A 13,572-nucleotide genomic window follows, 5' to 3' on the forward strand; every position below is an offset into this window, starting at 1 on the left:
TAGATTTGAATTATATGGCATTAAAATAATGAAAAAATCAACTTAAAATACTACAATAGGTGGCCGGCCATAGCTTTAATGGATTGGACCTTGCTTTTTGCAATTTTGCAATTTTAACACCTTTTGTATCTGATTTTCTCAAAAATGCCAATTTCCTAATTCAACTATTTAAATGCCAATTCTAACTATTTAATAACTATAAATAATTGTTAAATAATATTGTCATTTATCATATTTATTAATTGAACCATACAAAGTGTCATAATTAACAAATATGCCCCTATAAACTCTTTCTTTACAATTTCGCCCTTACTTAGTGAAAATTTCACAAATAGACATAGTCTAATTTGTGAATTATAATTGATTAATCAAAACCAATTACATGAGTCTTACAAGCAATATTATCTCAACTAGTGGGGGGACCATGGGTCTATATAACCGAGCTTCCAATAAGTAGATCAAGAATTTAGCACTAAAATTCACTAACTTATTAATTCTTCGTTGAATCCACGCATAGAACTTAGAATTGCACTCTTAGTATATAGAATGCTCTATATGTTCCACCATATAGACACATCATTAGTTATCCATTGTTATAATCCTAATTTGATCAATTATCCTCTATATGAATGATCTACACAGTAAAGGGATTAAATTACCGTAACACCCTACTATGTATTTTATCCTTAAAACACTTGACCCCGTATAAATGATATTTCAGCTTATGTGAAATGAGATCTCCACCATTTATTTTCGTTTGGTCAAGCTCGAAGGAGATCATCCTTTGCTTACTATTCGCCAGATAGAAGCTATAGATTCCATGTTTATGCTAGCGCTCCCACTCAATTGCACTACCGTGTTCCCAAAAAGTACGTATCACCCTGACTTAAAAGTAGGCTTAACTAACAATTCAAGGAACACGAATAACCTTTCAAGATTGAGCCTAATCATAACAGGATTAAGATCATTTGATCTAGGATCAACTAGGCGATATTGACTTGAATAGATTTTACGGTAAGTTTAATTAAATCTAAGTCAAAGTTCAATATCGGTCCCTTCTGATGCATACTCCATGCATCCAACCTGAGCTTTACTTTAACCAATGTTCTGGAAAGAACATAGCACTTCTCCAAATGCAAGTAAACTCTGTTGTAGATTATCATATCAGTAAAACCCTTTGTCTGATAAATCTAGGAAACTTTATTCACATAGTCATGTTTACTTTCCAATGTGTTGACGGCACAATAAACAGGATCAAGTATGTGAAAAGGGTTTCAGATGAATCTATACATTATGTACATATAATCATGAGATAAATCATGTGAACCATGCAACATTAAATGTTGTTTCTGATCTATATTAATAAGTAAATCTGATTATATTGAAATGAGTTTTATTTAGGGCATAAAACCCAACATGGTTCTGGGATAATTTGACTAAGTCTTTTTAGATCAAGAGTATCAACAAGAAAATACCTTCCGGAGAAGATATGAGGGGTCCACGTACTCCCGGAGGATAGAGCTATGGTAAAGCACCTTCGGGAGGCACCAGACCCCATTTGAACAGTCACCTCGTATTTAATACCGCATGGGAGAAGACGTATTGAAACTGCCATAAGCATTAAGTCTGACGGTGTAACCCCTCTTCTGCAGCTATTACACTATGATTAATAAGCCTAGTGACGGCTACTTTATGAGGGATCACATCAGTCAAGAAAGGATAAAGGATTATATCCACCTAACCCCTAAGGTAACTAGGGTATAGGCCATGTATTTCCCATTATAAATCTGCTGGGAATGTGTGGCCCTACTGAAAATACACAGAAAGTCTAGTACGGTTCTAGGGATCACCCCTGAAAAACACTATAAATACCCCCCAAACACATTAACACAGGGGTCAAGAATTCTGGGTTCCATAAGAATCAAATAGAGAAAAACTACCAAGAACATTTTCTGTAATAAATATTCTCATTAATACAAAAGACTTGTGGACTAAGGCTCATTAAAGCCCGAACCACGTAAAAATCTCATGCATTAAACTTCCTACAGCTTTCTTATATATATATTATTAAATCGGTTGCCGAAAACCTCGACCAACAAGATGTAACCTGCGGACCTGGACCTATATTTCACAGCTCCAATAAATACTTGATTATTATTAAACTCATCAATATAATAATCTAATTTATTAATTCTATTATTACTCCACTATAAATATCAAAATTGCTCTCTTTGACAATATAGAATTATTTTTACATAATTCTTACTTGTAGTTTATTGATATAATAAAAATAAGTTGTTTATTCTCCAATTATCAATTCATAAGTAGAGTCGGTCAAAATTACCATTTTATCCTTCTAATTATGTCTTGATATCTTATGTACTATTAATTTAATGAGAATAGTTAATTTATAGTCTAATTATAGATTTAAATATAAGGTTTATTTTTATGCATTTTTAGAGTCTATTTTAGTGTGTGTTTTAATATTTTTATCACTTTATTGTTCGTACTTAAGCTTGGTTTTTCTTTTGTTATGTTTTTAGGAAAAATATTGGAAGATCTCTATTTTTGATAATTTGGGTGTTCTTCAAGTATTTTTGAGATAAAATTAGATAATTTTGAGAAGAAAGAAAATTTCTAGAAGCTTAGTTGGATTTCTTGCTACCTCAAATGGGTCAAAGATTGTATTTTCAATTCAAAAAAATCGTGGTTTAAAGTGAAGAATGGGCACTTTCCAAAAATAAAGTGAAAAAGGAAGAAAAAAAAATATGTTTATCAAGGCCGCAACTTAGCAAGGAAGGATGCATCATTGCTTTGGTTGCTAGAAGAAAATAGAAACTAGAAAACCAAAATTAGCGAAGAAATTTAAAAGTGGAAATGTTAGGCTATTTTTAGCCTATGTTTTGGATCCAATTTATGTGCATTTTTAGCTGTGTTGGGACGGAATTACGCTTGTTTTCTATGTTTTCAGGTTCTTTGGAGTAAAAGAGGTCTCGGGTGCAGAAATTCATTGAAAGACGTCTTGGCCGAAGAAAAACTTAATTTTTGAGTTTTTGCATATCTGGCCGCGGCGATGAAGAGGCTCGCCGCGGCGAGTTACGAGAAACAGAAAGCACCTAAAATTGGCAAATTCTCGCCGCGGCGAGAGGAAGCTTGGCCGCGGCGAGATCCCGTACGGACCAGGGGCATTTTCGTCCATCGAACCCTAAATTTCAATTATAAATAGAAAACTGCGATTGGAAGTCTGGGAAAGCGATTTGGAACCCTAAAACACAGCAGAAAGAGGCAAGAAGAGCAGAGGAAATCAAAGTGAAGATCCAGAGTCAATCCACCAACAGTTTCTTTCTCTATTCCTCTTTAATTTATTTATGTTGAATATTGCTATAGGAATGGTTATGGATTTGTTTCTGAACTAAATTTCCCATTTAGGGAGGATGATGATTGTTGTTTAATGTTTTGCCTAGTTAATGTTTAATTACCATTCCTCAATTCTTGTGTGTGAAATTGTCTTAGTTTGTTCTTAATTTCATGTTTAAGATTGATCACCCTGTGCATGCTCTATGATCTCAATTCAAAATCTGAAAAGTGAGAATTGAGAATGCTAAAATTAAGATAATCAATGTTCTATGTGAAACGAAAGTATTTGCATGACTTATGTGACGAGTAGATTATTGCTTAATGCTGATTTCATGTTAGTTTAATTAAGGAATTAATTAGATAACATGTGATTTAGAATCTAGAAGATGCGAAGGAGCTAGGTTATTTCATGTCTGTCATTCACTCCAAGAATAGGATAGTAATTAAGCATTAACGATTTGGGTAAACAACAACGGGATTCTCCTCCCTTTATTGTCTCATCTTGCTCAATTTTAAATTGTGTTATTAAGTTTTACGAATTTCTTTCATATTTTCTTGTTTTTAAATAATAATTGCTTTTGATTTCTGAATAGAATAATAAGTATAATTTAGTGGTACTTAATCCAATTCCTGTGGGATCGACCTCACTGTGTGAGATTTACTACTTGATTGCGTATACTTGCGTAGCGTTTAAAAATATAGCAACAAGTTTTGGCGCCGTTCTTGGGGGAATTGTATAAAGATTGATATTACATAAAATTATACTAACTTCTACTTTGGTTTATTTTTTTTCTTGCTAATTTCTAATGCATTCTTGCAAGATTGTTTATCTATTTCGGGAATTCTAAGTGTATGCGCCGTGAAGGACAAACGGTCATAGTACCGGTTGATCACGAAATTGAGAAGACTTGTAGGAGAAACGAGAAAGAACAAGAGGCAAGAAGAGTTTCGGCAAGCTATTTGAAACATCGAAATCATGTACACTAATGTGAATGCGAATGCTCGAATAACGGTAATAATGGTGGTGCCGTTGAAGATCAAGCTAATGGCGAGTAGCTTGAGAGATTACATTCTCCACTACTCTTCTTGGAGTGCGATCATGTATCGAGCCCGGCGAGTGGATGCGAATAACTTTGAGATCAAACACTTGCCATACTCCGGATGGTGCGGTCTTCGAGTCCGGTTGGTGGACTCCATCGAAGATCCTAATTTGCATCTCTCTAACTTCATGGAACTTTGTGAAACTTTTAAAGTTAATGGAGTTAGCGACGATGCCATTAGATTGAGGTTGTTTCCATTCTCGCTCGGAAGAGAACGAGCCAAGAGTTGGTTGAATTCTTTGCCACCGAGATTCTATTGCTACATGGAATGATGCGGCAACAAAATTCTTGTCAAAGTTCTTTCCTCCGGCTAAGGTACGCAAAGCTAAGAGGAGAAATCAACAATTTCTGCCAACAAGATAATGAATCTCTCTATGAGGCTTGGGAGAGGTTTAAAGATCTGATCAGGAGGTGTCCTCATCATGGCATAGAAAAGTGGATGCTGGTTCACAATTTCTACAACGGGTTGGTTGGTAACACTTTAGAACTTTAATAGATGCGGCGAATTTGGTGGAGCTTTTATGAGAAAGAGTGCTAATGAGGCTTACGATCTATTGGAGGAGATGGCTCTAAATAATCGGCGGTGTGGCGAAAGGAGTCAAACTAAGAAAGTGGCGGTGTGCTAGAGGTTGATGCCATCACAAAGTTGACGGCTCAAGTTGAGGCCTTGACAAAGTGATTGCGGGGCAAGCTAAACAAGCCCGAGTTATTTGTGAGATATGTGGAGGCAACCATCACTTTTCGAGTGTCGGGCGGATGTGGATAATTTGCCAATGGATCAAGCAAAAGCCATTGGGAACTACTCCCGAAAATAATAATTATGGGCACAACCAACGGGGGTTCTACCGGCGGAGAAATCGGCCAAACAAAACCAACAACAAAGTCACCAGTGGAGGCTCCAATATCCAAGGCGATTATTGCTCCAATTCATGATGGAGACTAGAGCCTCTATTAAAACTCTAGAAACTCAAATGGAACAATTGTCTACTCAAGTGGCAAACCAAGCTCAAGGAAATTCACCTAGCACTAGTGAGGCAAAAGGAAAAGAGCAATGTAAAGCAATTTCCTTGAGGAGTGGAAAGAGTTATGAAGGACACAGTGGCAAAGCAACCGATTGAAGATGGGGTTCGGGATCAACGAGCACGAGGCAGCCGGCACCAAAGGAAAAGAAGGCTGCGATAGCCTGCACCACCACGACGGTCTCCCACCAATCGGTATTGATCATCATGTGAAGATACCTTATCCTCGGAGACTCAGAAAGACCAATCTGAACCAGCGAGTTCACCAAGTTTCTAGAAGTCTTCAAAAGACTTCACATTAACATTCCTTTTCTTTGAAGCTCTAGAGCTGAGATGCCAAGTTATGTGAAGTTTATGAAGGAAATTTTGTCAAAGAAGAGGAAGATGGAAGACTATGAGACAGTGGCTCTTACTGAAGAGTGCAGTGCGGTCCTACAAAAGAAACTACCACCCAAGCTAAAAGATCCGGGTAGTTTCAACATCCCATGCTCAATAGGGGGTTCTATACAAACAAAAGCTTTATGTGATCTGGGAGCCGATTATCAACTTAATGCCCCTATCAATGTTCAAAAGATTAAAATTAGGGGAAGCCAAACCCACATCAGTTACTTTACAAATGGCAGATCGGTCTTTGACTCATCCTCGGGGTATAATTGAAGATGTCTTGGTAAAGGTTGGTAAGTTCATCTTCCCTGCTGATTTTTTAATACTGGACATGGAAGAAGATGAGAATATTCCTATCATCTTGGGAAGACCATTCCTAGCAACGGGAAGAGCATTAATTGATGTACAGAAGGGGGAGTTAAAGTTGCGTGTTCAAAAAGAAGAAGAGACTTTCAAAGTATTTCTTTAAGCAGTGAAATTCCTACTTGTTGTCGGCGGAAGTTGTAAAGGATGGTCGAGGAGTCACTACCAACAAGACGAAAGGGAAGTCTAAAGAACGATTTCGAAGCTTGTTCGACGACGTATGAAAACATTTGTGTGGGAAATATGAAGGTGACTCTCAATCTAAGGAAAGCTTTAAAATTTGCAACATTGGAGGTCAGTTTTCTTCGTTTGGCACAAAGGCCCTCATGGATGCGAGAGGTGGATTCTACCCGCCACCACCTCCACCGCCGCCAAACCCCTTCTGATGGGGCTCAGGTAAGTTTCTCTCACCCTGGTTTATTTTCATACATTGGGGACAATGTGCATTTTAGTTTGTGGGGGGCGACTTAAATTTTTCAGTTTATTTGTTTTAGTTTTTCTTTTAGTCTTGTGTGATAGCTAAATTGAAAGATTGATTGAATTGTTGTTATTCACTTGTGCAATGGATTAAAACATAACTGTGTGCTTGACTTGCAACTGTTTGAATTAAGATGGATGTGTGCTAGGAAGTGATTCATGTAGATTTAAAACATTTGCTAGTCTCACATATCACTTGTGTTCTATTTGGATTGTGGAATGACTGATTGAACATGGAATAGAATTTGTTTGACATACTCTCTTGAAGCGAAATCCTTGATGATTTTTGTTTGGAAAGTGATTTAGGCAAATTTTCTTTGGATCGATTGAGCCTTTCAAGCCTACCTGAAAAAAATTTTTCCTTAGTATACCCAAAGTTGAGCCTTAGCCTGTTTTAAAATTTTTCACCACTTCACGGAGCTGAATTCGTTATTCTAAACTCTTTTCACCCTGAACATATTTTGTTATGCCATGAGCCTTGAAGCAAGTTTGGGGGGAATAAGTGCTGTAAGTGAAAAAAAAAAAAAAAAAAATATAAAGTGTAGGAATGAGAGATTGAAAAAAAATAAGAATATTGTGTGTTGTGCCTATGAAAAAACAAAAGAAAAAAAATGTGTCTAAAAAAAAAAAGTTAAGAAAATTATGAGGTGCACACACAAGAAAAATTGCAATCTCTTATTTCTGTTTTTGGGATATATGGAAAGTAAGCAAAATAAATGTCTAGGCTTGCTTGGTTAATTGTGCTTATGGTATAGTATAGCCTAAATGACTTCTCACCTACCCATGTACCTAAGCCATGTGATTTTAACCAAAAAAGACCTATTGATTCCAGATAGAAATTTGTCAACATTAGTGGAGAGAGGTATGTCATTCAAACTTATTGATCATGTGTTAGTGGGATGTTGGAAAGTTAGAACAGTTGTGATATTGATGGAAATTGCGATGCTTTATGTTTGTATGAATTACTTACTTGTAAATTGCACATTCAACTTAGTTCTTAGAGTTGGCAAGTTGAAATTCTGGTTATTGATGGATTGAAGTTGTGCAGGTGGTGGTAACAATTAAATTGTTGGAAAGTTCAGCTATCATTGTCAGTTTTTTTTAGTTTAGTCTTAGTTTACTCGGGGACGAGTAAAGAGTCAGTTTGGGGGAGTTTGTTAGGCTATTTTTAGCCTATGTTTTGGATCCAATTTATGTGCATTTTTAGCTGTGTTGGGACGGAATTACGCTTGTTTTCTATGTTTTCGAGTTCTTTGGAGTAAAAGAGGTCTCGGGTGCGAGAAATTCATTGAAAGACGTCTTGTAGAAGAAAAACTTAATTTTTGAGTTTTTGCATATACGGCGCGGCGATGAAGAGGCTCGCGCGGCGAGTTACGAAAACGAGAAAGCACCTAAAATTGGCAAATTCTCGCCGCGGCGAGAGGAAGCTTGGCGCGGCGAGATCCGTACGGACCGGGGGCATTTTCGTCCATCGAACCCTAAATTTCAATTATAAATAGAAAAGCTGCGATTGGAAGTACGGGAAAGCGATTTGGAACCCTAAAACACGGCGGAAAAGAGGCAAGAAGAGCAGAGGAAATCAAAGTGAAGATCCAGAGTCAATCCACCAACAGTTTCTTTCTCTATTCCTCTTTAATTTATTTATGTTGAATATTGCTATAGGAATGGTTATGGATTTGTTTCTGAACTAAATTTCCCATTTAGGGAGGATGATGATTGTTGTTTAATGTTTTGCCTAGTTAATGTTTAATTACCATTCCTCAATTCTTGTGTGTGAAATTGTCTTAGTTTGTTCTTAATTTCATGTTTAAGATTGATCACCTTGTGCATGCTCTATGATCTCAATTCAAAATCTGAAAAGTGAGAATTGAGAATGCTAAAATTAAGATAATCAATGTTCTATGTGAAACGAAAGTATTTGCATGACTTATGTGACGAGTAGATTATTGCTTAATGCTGATTTCATGTTAGTTTAATTAAGGAATTAATTAGATAACATGTGATTTAGAATCTAGAAGATCTGAAAGGAGCTAGGTTATTTCATAATCTGTCATTCACTCCAAGAATAGGATAGTAATTAAGCATTAACGATTTGGGTAAACAACAACAGGATTCTCCTCCCTATTGTCTCATCTTGCTCAATTTTAAATTGTGTTATTAAGTTTTCTGAATTTCTTTCATATTTTACTGTTTTTAAATAATAATTGCTTTTGATTTACCGAATAGAATAATAAGTATAATTTAGTGGTACTTAATCCAATTCCCTGTGGGATCGACCTCACCTGTGTGAGATTTACTACTTGATTGCGTATACTTGCGTAGCGTTTAAAAATATAGCAACAGGAAACTCGCTAAAAAGGTCGCGACTTTTTGAGCAAGGTTGTAGCCTTGTGGATTTTGAGAAACTTGATTTTTTTTTCATTATTTAAAGAGGGCAGAAAGGCAAGCTTTGATTTCGTTCGAAAATATGGACCAATTTAGAGCATAAAAGGAAGGCTAGGAGCATAGGACACCATTAGAAGATTCAGTGTTCTATCTCCCATATCTCTATATTTTATATTTTTAATTGAATTTCTATTATTTTAGAATGACTTCTAGTAGCTAATTTTCCTGAAGGTTTATTATGTGTACTACTTGAATTTATTTTATGGATTAATGTAATTATTTAATTTCATCTTCTTCTCTTACTTTAATTCTATACAATTTGTTTTAATTTTATAATTATTTACTGGCCATCTATAATTGTTATCTATGAATTCGAATCAAAAATCTGAAAAGTGATATTTGAATATGCTATGATTGTTATGGATGAAATTAATATAGGACGAAAGTATCTAGATTATTTTTATAATTCTGTAAGTTGATTTACTTAATGCTTTCTTTGTGATTAAACTTTACCACGTGAATATAGGAAGAAGAGAAATTGAGTAATTGCCTTAGAAATTAAAATAAAGGATAGTTGGTGATCATAATAATCCTTGTCTTTATTATTGTTATTTTTCTCAATTATAATTATTATTTTTTTGTTTACATTTCTCCAAATAATTTATTATTAAAATAGAAACAAAGAATTAATTACTTAGTAATTGATAATCAATCCTCGTGGGAAATATACTCTACTTCTTCATTATATTACTTGATTCGATTGCATATACTTGTGTATTAATTTTACCGAATAAGTTTTTTGCTGGGATTGAAAATTATCAATATCAGTCTAATTAACTTTTATTCTAATATGATCTCATTTTCTCTTATTGTTAACCTGTTTAGTCTCTTAATTTATCTATCTCAGGTGAATTGTGTTATATGTGCAACAGAATAGGAGCAGACAGAGTCTTGTTCCTTTGAATCCTGAGATTGAAAAGTCTTGCAAATAAAATAGAAAGAACAAGTGCCTGCACATAATGATGGGGATGACGGGATTGATCTTATTCCTACAATTGTATATAGGGGACATGCTCAAAATAATGCTGAAAGGAGCCTGAGAGACTATGTACTGCCCACTCTGACTGGGGTACAAAACTATATAAGACCACCAATAGTGTAACGCCCTAATGCTAAGGCACGCTACAGTGCTTTTTCAATTATTGTGCAATCTTTGCTAATCAAAGAAATTTCTCGAAAAACGTGTCAAATTAAAACTTTTTGCTTTAAATATTAAACTTGTAATAAAATATAATATTTACAAATTCCGGGATCCCGATTTTAAACTTTGTAAAATATACTGTTTAAACTTTACATTTCAAAATACATAATTTTCAAGTCATCAGCGACTTTCAAAATATAACTCCCAGATGTCCCGAGACCGAACACTCCAGGTCGCGCTGCTTGACATGTACAATCTCACCTGAGCTCAGGTTCATTCTTGTTCAGCCTTCGCCTTTCCTTTACCTACACATGGAAGCAGAAACCGTGAGTCAACAGACTCAGTAAGAAATGCATATAACATACCATATAATTTCCGACCTGTAAATAGGCGCCCATACACCTATTTACAGAGCTTAACAGATGAGTATGAACGTTCAATACCAGGGTACAACCACTATACCACATACACATCGTACCTCACTGTACGAGTGTTGGTAGGGTTTATCCCGATCACTGAGTAACACTGAGTGATGTACCACACACCTTAGCATTTTCCCATGCTTGTGTTGGTATCACTGTATCGTACTCATAATCACAACAATCACTATACCAATACACTCTATAACTTATTCATACAAGTGTTGGTAGTGCTTAACATAATTCAAGCATGCATATATAAACACATATACACACATTCAGATAATCACATCATACATTATACACAGTTCTTACCTGTTTTCCGAATTCAAGTGTGCTGGCCGACCTGAACGGAATTCACGTGCTAGATGGATGCCCTAATCACAATAATTGCAACACAGATGAGTGACTCGCTAAATCACTTTCCGGGACTTAAACTTGAAACTAAAAGTTTCCCTATCGATAAACCTCATGGCAATACCCTAAATATCTCAAAATTGGCCAAAACTAGGGTTCTGGAAATTCCCCCAACAGGCAGACCGGTTCCCAACCGGCAATCCGGTTCTGGGTCACCAACCGGTCGACCGGTTGGTACCGGCCTCCCAAAACCGGAATTCCGGTTCTGCTGCTGGGAACCAAAAATTATCCCCCTTAATTCAATTCAACCCCAAACTTTACCAAACTCTCCAGTATACCTATACAATGCATAAACATCCATTTCCAACCAATAAATCATAGAACAAACCAACAAATCAAATTATGCCATTAAAGCTCAAAGCTTGAGTTTCAAAACTCAAGCTTGCTTAGAATCATTATCAAGCATCAAAACTAGCAGCTAGAACCTTAAATCAATCAATATTGAGCATAACAACTAAACCCAAATCATTTCTAAACCTAACAGCCACTAACCTAACAAATCACCTCTTGAAACTAAGCAAAATTTGAGAAAAAACATAACTAGAGAGCAACTAAAGTTACCTTGGTTAAATCCTCCTTGATTCCTTGCTAAATCCCAGAAAAACAAGATGAAAATTCTGGTTTTGGTCCTTGGTTTGTCCCAGCCGAAAGCAAGAGAGAGAGAGTTCAAGAGATAATCCAATTTTCCAATTTTTTCTTCTTTATCTCTTAATTTCTCAAAGGGTTTCTAATTAAATCTTGCTGAAAAGTAATGTGCTAGGTGTCACACACTCATGGCAGCCACCTAATCCACCATTAAACAAAATGTCTAAAATGCCCTTAGACTTAAAACTAGGGTATTTCTAAAGCTAGGGGTAAAATGGTCAATTTCCATAACCCCGCTCAATCCCGATAATTTATTTTCTCTAAATTATTTCCCACTATGAAATAGGGTTCTAAACTTACCCATCTGATCAATCTAGCCATCCATCGCATTTTCCGTTGTCGCCGAGCAAAAATTACAAAATTATCATATTTCACATATAAACCAAATAATACCCCTAGAGTTTAATAAAATCTCCAAAATTTGAGAAATTATAACTCTAATATTTATTTCTAAATATTGGGGTCCACATTTAAAATTAATTCACAAATAATAATAAAATAATAAAAATTAGTGCTAATTGCCTTTTCTAATCCACATTACTAGAGTGGTCATTACAAATAGTTTAAGCCAATAACTTTGAAATCAATTCAACTATTTTTTATAAATGGTGCAATATCCTGTTCAATTTAGTGGGTTGCCGACTAAATATCCTCACGATCATCTGTCTAATTTTCTAAAGCTTTTTTGGTATTTTTAAATATAATGGGGTGAGTGATGATGCAATTAAACTGAGGCTTTTCCTATTTTCTTTGAGGGAAAGAGAAAAAAGTTGACTTATTTCCTTACAACCGAATTCTATTATTACATAGGATGATCTGGCTTAGAAAAACTTATGGCTAATTTCTGGTGGGGCTCTAAAGGAAACAATCACTCTAAAATTCACTGGAAGCCTGAAACAATCTTTGCAAATCAAAATTTTTTGGGGGTCTCGGTTTTCGTACTATTATTCACCAAAACCAAGCCATGTTGGCTAAACAAGCTTGGAGGATCCACCATAACCCTGATTCCCTTCTGGCCTTTATTTTAAAAGCCAAGTATTTTAAGAATAACGATTTTCTCAATGCTTCCCTGGGTCACTCTCCTTCCTATTCTAGGAGGAGTCTTCTTTGGGGTAGGGATTTGCTTTCTAAGGGTTTAGTTTGGAAGATTGGAGATGGTAAAACTATTCCTACCCTTAGCCCAAATTGGCTGCATGATCACATAAATATTTCTTATAAAGATGATTCTTTGCCTCCAGAAATTACTCTTTCTTATTTCATTAAGGAAGATGGCCATTGGGATATCAACAAACTCAATTCCCATTTTGACAAGGATACCATATACTCCATCCTCTCTGTTCCTACTAATCCTTACTCCAAGACTGTCTCATTTGGGGCCATGTTCTTTCTGGTATGCTCACGGTAAACTCAGCTTATCGCCTTGCCAACTCCAACCAATCCTCACCTTCTTCTTCTGTCCCGAACACCTTCCAAACCTAGTGGAAGACTGTTTGGTCTTCAAACATCCCTCCTAAGATAAAGCACTTCATTTGGAAGGCTTTTAATCATCTACTTCCTTCTAATCTTAACCTTTACACTAGAAAAGTTCTTCCTAGCCCTTACTGCTCTATCTGTCTTAGTAAAGTGGAATCCAATTCTCATTCGCTCCTAGAGTGTTCCAGAGTAGGTAAGTTTTGGAAGCATACCAATTTTTTTGAGTTCTTTAAAGCTACTAGATATTGTGACATTAAAGAATTTCTTTTGAGAGGTTTTGAGAAGTATCCTAAACATGATCTTTACACATTGTTTGGTATCTTGTGGGCTAT

At 35.7% G+C, this 13,572-nt stretch overlaps 1 non-coding gene across 1 annotated transcript; it reads right to left on the reverse strand.

Moving 5' to 3' along the window:
• Positions 1–4,779: 4,779 nt before the first annotated feature.
• Positions 4,780–4,886, reverse strand: LOC115715346 (small nucleolar RNA R71). The gene has a single exon (XR_004011222.2). It is a non-coding gene; the product is annotated as a small nucleolar RNA R71 (small nucleolar RNA).
• Between the last annotated feature and the right edge of the window lie 8,686 nt (positions 4,887–13,572).

The sequence above is a fragment of the Cannabis sativa genome, chromosome 4 (assembly GCF_029168945.1).
Source record: "Cannabis sativa cultivar Pink pepper isolate KNU-18-1 chromosome 4, ASM2916894v1, whole genome shotgun sequence".
Classification (NCBI taxonomy): domain Eukaryota; kingdom Viridiplantae; phylum Streptophyta; class Magnoliopsida; order Rosales; family Cannabaceae; genus Cannabis; species Cannabis sativa.